Raw genomic sequence first — 11,120 nt, forward strand, 5'->3', positions numbered from 1 at the left:
CCTCTCTTGAATGCTTGTCATGAATAGTGGCTACACCTTCTCTTCGCTGTTCTCACCATTGAGCATGTTCTTCATCATAAAATAAAACTATTGACATCGCTTATGAAAGATTCTGCGTATGCCACTGTTAATATGACAGGATTAGATATGCACGCGTACCGTATATGGATATGGACGATGCAGAGAGGTGAGAAGAAGGGTGGAATATTATGAATCCCCTTACATAATCAGCCATCTCCACTGCAAATCTGAGTAACCATGGTCTCAAGAAAACAGCCCATAATCGCATAAATGCTGTAATTATCTCTGCACCCAAACTCATAATTAATTACATGAAATGAAAAAAAGCTCACTCGCTTAGGATTTTAATTTATCTCTGTTTATATGTGAGTACAGACATTACAAAATAGATATATAAGACTACTATTGCTACTCAAATATTCCTAGGAGATTGCTACAATTTGTTCTCAGTACAATATGTGTATATATGTGTGTTCTAGTATTGGCAATGACATGGGTATTGTAGCTTTTATTTGTCAAACAAATCGACTATTTTTAGTGCCAAGTTGTCAGAGCTGACTGTTAAATATTCAACTACCAGTCTTTTTTGTATCCAACTTTATTCTTTCAGAATTGTCGAATCTCCCCCACACTCGAATCTATTGAGTTCCAAAGACTTTATTTGACAAGATATATTGTCTTTGGCTGGTCGTATTATGTATGTCCAACTGTTTTTAACTACTCCCTCGGTCCCAAAAAAATTATTCTCATTTTTTTTTTAATCTGTCTCAAAAAGATTATTTTATTTTTATATTTAGAAATAATTTAACTTTATGAGATAATTTACACCCACACAAATATCTAAGACTTGTTTTGAATCACACATTTCAAAAGTTTCCTTTATTTCTTAAATTTTATGCCAAGTCAAAAGAGGATAATCTTTTAAACGGAGGGAGTACATAATAAGAGTGAGCCCTTGGTACGATCAAGGGTAGTTCCGTAAATGTCTAACTATACCAAGGGCAGTTCCGTAATAACAATTTTATGAGTTCTTATTTGTTCCCTCATGTGAAGACGCGTGTAAACAGACCAAACTTTTCTTCTTCCAGCGGGTTCCATATTTCTTTCACTCCATAGATCAGTAACTCTATCTGATCTGCACATCCATATTCGGTGCATGTAATTGTATAGTATTTTGGGTTACTGATCGGTGATTATACGTACATGTCAATAATTTCTGTTTTGCACTTGTATGTTTAGAAATAAACCTCTAGGTGCACATTTCGATTCTTCTACGTCATATAGTTCTTGCTGGATTTGGTTGGGTAAAATGAAATTTTGAAAGTGAATTAGATCTTTTCCTATGTAGGGTGAATTTGGTATAGTATAAGCAAAATCCAAAAGTTAATTAAGAAGACGAGGAACCAAAATACCTACGTTGGCCACCCTTCGTTTTCCTCGGTATGTGTTTCTTTTGCGTGCTTGTGATGCAACTTGTGTAGAATTCTTGTTTTTTTTTTTTTTTTTAGTTTATTTTCCTTGTGTCATCTTTGATTTACAGCATTAATAAGGTAACAATATGTTGGTTTCAAGGGTGCTAGCAAAAGTGTTGCTTGTTCTCCGGCTGCCGAAGTTGGTTAGTCCTTTTGACAATTTTACGCTCTCTCCATCTGTGATTTTCTTATTGACGAGTTCGTGTCAGTGTTTTCTGTTCTGTAATTTCATTATTCTTTGTTTTTATCTCTTTACCATATTAATTCTTAACTGATCTCGATCATTTTAAATTCGATTTATTTCATCTACATTGCTTGATTTGGGTAAATTGTACTGGGTTTTAGTTATTCTTATTAGTGTGTTAGTAATATTTATTTTCCAATGTTAATCAGTTGGCATTATATATAAACAGAATGGAAGAAATTGTATGGAATCGAGAGGAGAATTTAGAGCACCGAGGCAAATCTGCCCTAATCGAGAAAGAAGAACTAAGAAAAGCGGGGAACCAAAAAACACGAAGGGTGGCCTTCTTTCCTTGCTATCCATAGGGGAATCAAGACAAATGTTATTATTAGAAAATTGTGTGTTTGTGGTAAGAAATTTGGACATGCTTCAAGTCGTATATCTTATTTGGAGCACTTTCTAAAGAGAATTATTTGTCCCTCACAAATACTCTCCCGGGATAGAATGAAGCAAAGCCAAGAAATAATGAAATCAAGTCTCTGAACACACAAGAATAATGCTGCAGTCACTAAACTTATGCAGTTTTTCTTAAGGAAGAATTCTGGTTTTTTGAGTACTTCTTATGATAGAAATATTTCCAAGATTTCATCTATTTATGGGAACATTTTAATCCTTCAACCTGAAATGATGCAACCTTTAGGGAAGAGTTGCATTGTTTCATAAAGAAATGTACTCTTTCAGAAAGAAAAGTACTTTTTCTTTTTTCTGAAAGAAAAGTATCTTTTTTTCTTTTAAGAAGAAAGAAAAATACTTTTTCTTTTTGCCAATTCCTTTTATTTTCTCTTGAAAATTCCAACAATCCCCCACCATTTTCAAGTGAAAATAACAACCCAATACTTCCTTTAGAAATTAAGAGGCAAGTGAATCCATGCATAAATAAAGTATCTAGCGATTGAACTTTACATTAGCGGAATACAATTTCCATTAAACTGAATAGTCAGGTAAGACAAGTCTTTTGAACCGACCACTATATTTTTATAACAGGATGTATCTCACATATGAATTCTATTACATTATTTCTTTATAACCAACACCATAAGGCCTTGTGTTCCAATCCTCTCGTGAATGCATAGAAACCAAACCCGAGCTTCTTGAAGCGGCCCACTTCGCATCCACATAGGTAGACCCTTATTAATATGCTCCTGTAAGAGCACCCACCAATATGTCTATTAAGAATTTATAAACTCAATCTCCTTTTAACAAATTGCGTTAGACAAAGCACTTACTTTGGGACGGTAATATCAAGTGCTATCAACCAATAAAGAATGTTGTCACTCATTGAACTTGAGAGTGGACGTTGTATCAAGCGTCAAGTTGAGGCTTCACCCTTAATGATCTTTCTTTATGGGTTTTAACCCCATTCCCCTTGATGTTCTTAACACCAAGTTCCTTGCCAATCCCTTCGTTAATGGATCCGCAAGATTATTAAGTGAACGTACACAGTCAACCGTGATCATTCCATCTTTAATTAATTGATTTATATAACTGTGTCTAAGGCTTATATGCCTAGACTTTCCGTGATATTTATGACTGTACGCTCGGGCTAAAGTGGCCTCACTATCACAATGGATAGAAATCGGTGGCATGGGCTTAGGCCATAATGGAATATCAAAAAGCAAATTTCTCAACCATTCCCCTTCTTTAGAAGCGAATGACAAGGCTACAAATTCTGCAGCCATAGTTGAATCAGCAAGACACGTTTGCTTCTTAGATCCCCAAGATATTGCACCCCCACCAAACAGGTATACCCATCCACTTGTTGAGGAATAATCCTCTTGATAAGTGATCCAACTTGCATCTGAATACCCTTCTAGTATAGCGGGATCACCATTGTAATGGATGCCATAATCTAGAGTTTTCTTGAGATACTTTAGTACTCTTCTTATGGCATGCCAATGATGCTCGCTCGGATTGCAAGTATATCTACTCAGCTTACTCACTGCATACGCTATGTCGGGTCTCGTACTAGTCATAGCGTACATCAAGCACCCGATCAACTTAGCATACTCAAGTTGAGCAATTGGCCTTCCGCCATTTCTTTCCAATTTAAAACATGGATCATACGGTGTAGAAACAGGATTACAATCAAAATGATTGAATTTCTTTAACACTTTCTCAATATAATGAGATTGTGTTAAGGTAAAACCCCCACCATTTCTAACAATTCTTATAGCAAGAATGACATCTGCTTCTCCCATATCTTTCATGGAGAATTGAGCAGATAGAAATCTTTTGGTGGTCTCAACCTGTTCTATGTCGGTCCCAAAGATCAACATATCATCTACATACAAGCAAATGAAAACTCCTTTTTCTTTTCAAATTTTGAGTAAACACACTTGTCTGATTCATTGATTTTAAAGCCATTAGATAAAATTACTTCATCAAATTTTTGATGCCATTGCTTAGGGGCTTGTTTTAGCCCATACAATGATTTTACAAGTTTGCAAACTTTCTTCTCTTATCCTTTAATTACAAATCCCTCCGGTTGTCTCATATAGACTTCCTCTTCCAATTCACATTCAAAAACGCAGTTTTGACATCCATTTAGTGAATTACTAGATTGTAAATGGAGGCTAGTGCAATAAGAAACCTTATTGTGGCTATTTTAGCCACGGGAGCATAAGTATCAAAGTAGTCATGAACGCCGTGCTTTTGGGTAAAACCCCTAACTACAAAGCGATCCTTGTATTTATCCATGGTACCGTTCGTCTACTTTTAACTTCTTCTTGAACAACCATTTACCATCTATGGTTTTGCAACCGGGTGGAAGGTCTATTAGGATCCAAGTATTATTTTTCATAATGAAATCTATCTCATCTTGGATAGCCTCCTTCCGTAACGGTGCATCCGGAGATTGCTTGGCTTCACTAAATGTAGTGGGATCATTTTCCATACGTTATAACAATAAGGAATTTCATTTTCAATTTTATCAGTTGAACCTTCTACTAAATAGATGTAGAAGTCATCTCCATATGTCTTTTCTTTTCTAACTCTCTTACTCCTTCTTACTTCAACAATGTCATCTTGATTTTCATTATCTTGAAAGATTAATGGCTGTGAAGTAGAAGAATTTGGACCACTTGGAACAATATCTTTTGGTCTAGGAATTGATACAAGTCAAGTTTCATAAAAAATCGCATCTCTTGATTCAAGGACGGTATTAACCGAGTATGAATCATTTGGTTCAATGACCAAAAACCTATAGGCTTTGCTATCAGCATATCCTATAAAGATGCATTCAATTCCTCTTTCATCCAACTTTTTCCTTTTAGGTTTCGAGACTTTAATTATAGCCCTACATCCCCAAACTTTGAGATGACTCAAATTTGGTTGTCTTTTATTCCAAAGTTCATATGGGGCTATTGAATTTCTTTTATTAGGAGCCCTATTAAGAATATAACAAGCCGTAGCATGGCTTCACCCCAATAACTGTGACTTAGTCCTGAGTTAGATAATAAAGAATTAACCATTTCCGTTAAGACCTGATTTTTCCGTTCGGCTATACCATTTTGTTGTGGTGTATATGGTGCCGTTACTTGATGCACAATACTAGTGCTTTTTAGAAATGGTGGGATTATAATATTTTCCTCCCCTATCGGTCCTTAGACACTTAACGGAAGGTTGACATTGCAATTCAACCACAGTCTTGTAAATTTTAAATTTTCCAGTGCTTCATCTTTAGAATTTATAGGATAAACTTTGCAAAATCTAGAGTAATCATCAATGAATGTAATAACATATTTCCTTCCTCCAATTGTAGGAGTACTATGAAAATCACATAAGTCACTATGAATTAATTCAAGCAACTTAGTACTTCTCTCAATACTTGAAAAGGATTTCCTTGTGATCTTTGTTAACATGCAAGTTTTACATTTTTCACTATCCATATTCATTATCAGTATCAAGCCATATTTAGACATATCCCTCATTCTATGAAAATTAACATGTCCTAAAGATGAGTGTCATAGTGAAAAATTAGAGACAAGCAAGTAAATCGAAACTTCATCCTTCTATAAATGCTAAATGATCTAGTAACAAAATTATCATTTCTCTGAATTTCAAAATATTCTAGCAACTTTCAAGTATAAATATCCATCAAATAAAGGATTTCCTATACATATATCATCCCACAACTTGAAAGTAAAATTCACATGATATTTATGCAACATGGTTATAACATGATAATTTATTTATTTTTGGCACAGAATAACAAATTTATTATAAGCATATCAAATATGTTATTCCTAAACTTATTCAGAATGCATTTCATGATCATCACAAGTGAGCCATCCACCCTAATATTTATGAAATTAAATTTCACAAAAATCAAAAAGCAGTTTTTCCTTTTGCGTAAAAGAAAAGTACTTTTTGTTTTTGCAGAAAGAAAAGTACTTTTTCTTTTTGCAGAAAGAAAAGTACTTTTTTTTTCTTTTCGCAGAAAAAAAGGTAGAAATTCATAAATAATAATGAGTGAAGTTAAGAAAGTAGAACCCGATATTTGCTGCTTTCATCTTGATTCACTAGTTGCTTTTGATTTGATCCCTTTTATCGTAGGGAACTTAATTTGTTGTTGCCTTAAGTATAAAATTTCAACGGACACGCGCCTTTTCATCATACCTTTTACTGCTACACTCTTACAAATCTTGGATTGACAAAGATAATTTCCTTGATGTGCCAAATATTGGTGCTTTGATGACAAATTATGACATCACTTTTCTTAGGCAATCGTTGCAAAAGCCTATACTTTTCTTCACCAACTGCAGTAGTCTATGCTCTTTAAAAGAGAGCGAACGAGCAAAATTTCAAGGGATCATGAAGTAAATGTCTTAAATAATTCTCTTTGATTGTTAGAAAATTATGTGTTTGTGGTGAGAAATCTGGATATGCTTCAAGTCTTATACCTTATTTGGAGCACTTTCCAAAGAGAATTATTTGTCCCTCACAAATACTCTCTTGGGATAGAATGAAGCAAAGCCAAGAAATAATGAAATCAAGTCTCTGAACACACAAGAATAATGCAGGCAAATCACTAAACTTATGCAGTTTTCCTTAAGGAAGAATTTTGGTTTTTTGAGTATTTCTTATGATAGAAATATTTTCAGGATTTCATCTATTTATAGCGATGTTTTAATCCTTCAACCTGAAATGATGCAACCTTTAGGGAGGAGTTGCATTGTTTCATAAAGAAATGTACTCTTTCAGAAAGAAAAGTACTTTTTCTTTTTTCAGAAAGAAAAGTATCTTTTTTTCTTTTAAGAAGAAAGAAAAGTACTTTTTCTTTTTGTCAATTCCTTTTATTTTCGCTTGAAAATTCCAACAGTTATGCCATCACATTACCACCATTTTGCCCTTCAGGTACCATGAAAATAAGGTGATAAAATTTATTTTTTGAGCTTACTTTTGTATCCCTTGTTTATATTAAACAATTGGATAAATTTGAAGAATCGTGGGAAGAAGAATTGTTGAGCATTCAAATTGCTCTTGATTCACTGGTGCCTCATCTTCTTGGATGATTAAAAGATGCTACTATATGCATTTAAGTTTAAACCTTAGCATCTTTATGCATTTATTACTCTTTTATGAGGTTTGTGTTTATTAATCTTTTTTAAGAGAGTTAAAGGTGGACTTCTTTTCCTTATTGAGATGTTTCTATAAATGACCATGAAGGAAGAAGGTGCTTATGGCTAAAATTTTTGTAAGAAGACTTGAAAAGTCGACATTCCCTATACATAGAGTAATCTATTCTCTTTAATTAAGGAGGTAGTTATACACAAACACTAATGTTATCAATTTAATTTATATGGCTCGTGTATCTTTTTCGAGGAGCTAAATTTTTTGAAAGCCTTTAATATTGGATAACTATTGTAACTTTTACGGCTCTACTTTTGAGACTTCAAGTTCGATGAAAGTGTACAGGAACTACATTGTCTTTTAATTTGTAGCACCAAAATGATAGACTTTATAAGTGATTCGATAATGGTTACTGGGCTGTTAAAGGTAATATAGTTTTCATAACTGTTTGGTTGAGTTATCATGCTATAACAGAGATATTGCCAATAAAAAAAACATGACCAATATGTTAATGCATAGAGATTAAGATGATTCTTATTGGATAGGTTAGAGATTAAAAGAATTAAGTAAACAAAAAGAAGAAGAAAGGGATAACTGGTTGATACAAAATTTGTTTCATCAACCAAATCCCGCTGAAGAAAATTGAGGATTAATCCTTTGTGGTAATATTTGTAGCTTGATGACAATTCTAAAACTCTGGTAATGCACAAGCAACAATGAGCTGCCTCTTAATGAATAAGTACCCTAACTCAAAGCTATTTTCATATGAGAATTCCAATTTTTTAAAGATATTGCATCTTCTGTGAACAGAAGAAATTACTACGTCGTACAAATTCTTCTATCACCTTGACCCTGAGGGAACTGTGGAACTACTAAACATTTTGTAGGGTCTCCGCCAATAGTTGTTCACTGTCTAGCGATACTGGAAATGGTTTCAGTTAATTACTTTTTTGAGCTTCTGAAGTTATGAATGGTATATATTACTTACGAGATCGTTTAAGGGGAAATGTGATATAGATGCAGCTTTTCAAGAGTAATATGCCTTATTGTGTTGAGGTAATTTGGTTGGCAAAACCTTTCTATTTTATGCCTTTTAGGGTTAATGGAGTCCAAATGGAATAACAAGAACTATTGACAAAAAAAGAGAATACTTTAGTTGTCCCAAAGGGAGTGTATTGCTATAAAAAGCATTGGAGGCGTATACGCGAGATACTTTCTTCTTTGCATCAGTTAATTCTCTCTATGAGATCTTATTAAATGTATTGTGAATGGTTCTTAGAGGCCAAAATAGTTGTCAAACTCATCAGGAAAAAACATGGATATGTCCTCTGAGAAATTCTTTATAGTTGGGAAAATGTTAATTTTTTTTTCCTTGGACCCTCACCTATTCAAGTAAGTTTTTGATTTTCGTACAAGGGAAATATACAGGAAGTCTGATTCTCCTAGCCTAATAGATTTAAATAATTTGGTCAAATCTTCGTCTCCTCAACTTGTGCAACAGCCCGTCTCAACTAGAATATATTGATGTAAGCAAAGAATTGGAAGGTGGAAAAAGTAAGAGGGTTTGTTATTCAGTATTGATGAAAGCAGTAGCTAATTTTCATCAGTTTACTTGTTTATCTTAAATATTTACTCTCTTTGTTTTTTAGCAGAACGGTCAAAGAATGAATCACATCAAATCTTGGTTGTTTACTTCATGACGGCTAGATTACAACAAGCAACATCAGCTATAGTGCTCAAGATGTAAAATTCCTTTCTGGTGATGTTCTGTTTGCCCTTTCAGGTACCAAACGATCATGTCATTGCTTCTACTCCCTCAGTTAAGTTCTTGGTTAGTTAAAAAGACGATGGTATGTTGAAAATTCAGAGACAGAAGTTCAAGTGCGAGCAGTGTTGACCGACTTATGCCGTATTCAAAGATTTCAAAATAGGGAAGTGTAATCCACCGGAACTTACTTTGTTCTCCTGATATGGTTCATTCACCTTTTCCTCGAAGTTAAGATCTAAAATTCTCCGACTGATAAAAAGAACAACTAATATTCTCCTTAAGAAAGTTAAATCAGAACAGAATTAGTATAAAGGAATGAAAAAGAGTTTCGCTTTTCTTTACCTAAAAGACAAAAAGATTGTTTTTCTTTTCAGAATGAAACGAAAAACAACTTCCAAAGCAGATGTTTTCATTAGGCATCAACCTAGATATATATTCAGAAAGCTCTTCCATTTATTCGCACCTGTAAACCAACTCATCAGAGTCCAAAATAATTTGTGTAAGAAACAAGATACTCTGATAATGTCATTTGCTTAGCATATCCAGCAGCTTCGAACAAATTGTGTCATGATCATCAACGAAAAAAACCCTCATAATAACTGGAGAATTGTCATACTCCCTCTGTTTCAATTTATGTGAACCTATTACTATTTGGGGAGTCTACGCGGTGGTACTTTGACCACATTTTTCTTACATTATTTCTAAATTATTTGAATTATAAATTATCTTGATTTATAGTACTTTTAACGTAGTTTCTAAATATATAAATTTTATTTTTACAACCCATAATTCCTCTGGTTTCTTCCACAGTCATGTGTGAAGCCACAAAACCAAAAAGACCAACAAGAGAAAAAGATCACCCAAACAGAATTCCCGAAACTATGAAAGATGCATGTAAAAACAAGTAAATCTCCATTACACATCCGTAAAAAGAGAGAAGAAAAAATTCACCCGTGAAAAACAGAGAAAAGAAAAATGTTTACTATTAAGTTGTTTCAAGCATATCACCAATACTTTTTTCCTCCTCAAGGTACCATTCTCAAAACTTTGTCGGTGAAAAGTTATCTTCCCTCTTCGTCTTCCACGACTCTTGCAAGAATTGTTGATTATGGAAATTAACCTATTCTTGTGAGCACAAACCAATAAATGGCAGATTTTCCAAGAGTTTTGATAACGTACACCATTAAATGTATATTTTTATCTCCTTCGTAAAAGGCTTCTTATATGTGCTTGTGTTACTTAACTGAAAAAGTTGATTTTTTTGGCTTGACTTAACGTTCGGAATTTGAATGAAGGATATAAATGAACTTTCTTTTATCTTTATGAAATGAAAAACAAGAATTTATAATGGCTGTAGCAGGTACTGATTCACAATATCTGCAATTATATAAATGATATTGCATTACTCCTATGTATATTGTGTTTGTTTTTTAGTATAAAAAAAGAGAGAACTTCAACATGTGAGTTGTATATCAGCTTAAACCTGCTGATTTCTTGTACGCTTTGGCCCTTTTCCTTGTCAATATGTATTGTAGGGAAAAGGGGAAAGCAAAATTGCTTTAACCAGAGCAACTGAAGCACATAGCCCTTTAAGGTATTTTATAATGCTTTGAGCACAAGTCAAATATTTTTTCTTAGCTTTGCTGAATTGGTTTGCGCGGAATTTGACTGCGCTTCCAGTAGGAACTTCTTGGTTCTTGGAAATTGGGAAGTAACAACAGTAAATCATGTTATCGGTTATGTTGCCTTTGTTCACTTGAAATAGAAAGCATATTTAGCTATAGTGCGACTATAAAGCATATTTGTATTTACCTTGCTTTGACAAGACAAAATCTTCATAATTTGACTAGATTTTTATTACAATTTATTACCTTTTTTAGTCTGGTGGTAAGATTAGCTACAAAGATACAAGAGTGTGCTTCAATCATAATAGTCTTGACCATTGACTTAAAACCTGTGGGATTTAATCAATCCTTTTTACTGTAATGAGATATTTCTGTTCCATTCAAGGTTAGCCTATACAGTTCTCTTGTTTCCTAAGAAA

At 33.7% G+C, this 11,120-nt stretch overlaps 1 long non-coding RNA gene across 2 annotated transcripts; it reads left to right on the plus strand.

Annotated features, from left to right (window-relative positions):
• Positions 1–1,218: 1,218 nt before the first annotated feature.
• Positions 1,219–10,012, plus strand: LOC132065055 (uncharacterized). 2 transcript variants are annotated; one of them, XR_009416681.1, is made up of 3 exons: positions 1,219–1,461; positions 1,562–1,636; positions 8,310–10,012. It is a non-coding gene; the product is annotated as an uncharacterized LOC132065055 (long non-coding RNA). The 2 variants fall into 2 exon arrangements; XR_009416682.1 differs by lacking the exons at positions 1,219–1,461; positions 1,562–1,636 and adding an exon at positions 7,052–7,108.
• Positions 10,013–11,120: the final 1,108 nt, after the last annotated feature.

This window comes from Lycium ferocissimum, chromosome 7 (assembly GCF_029784015.1).
Source record: "Lycium ferocissimum isolate CSIRO_LF1 chromosome 7, AGI_CSIRO_Lferr_CH_V1, whole genome shotgun sequence".
Lineage (NCBI taxonomy): Eukaryota > Viridiplantae > Streptophyta > Magnoliopsida > Solanales > Solanaceae > Lycium > Lycium ferocissimum.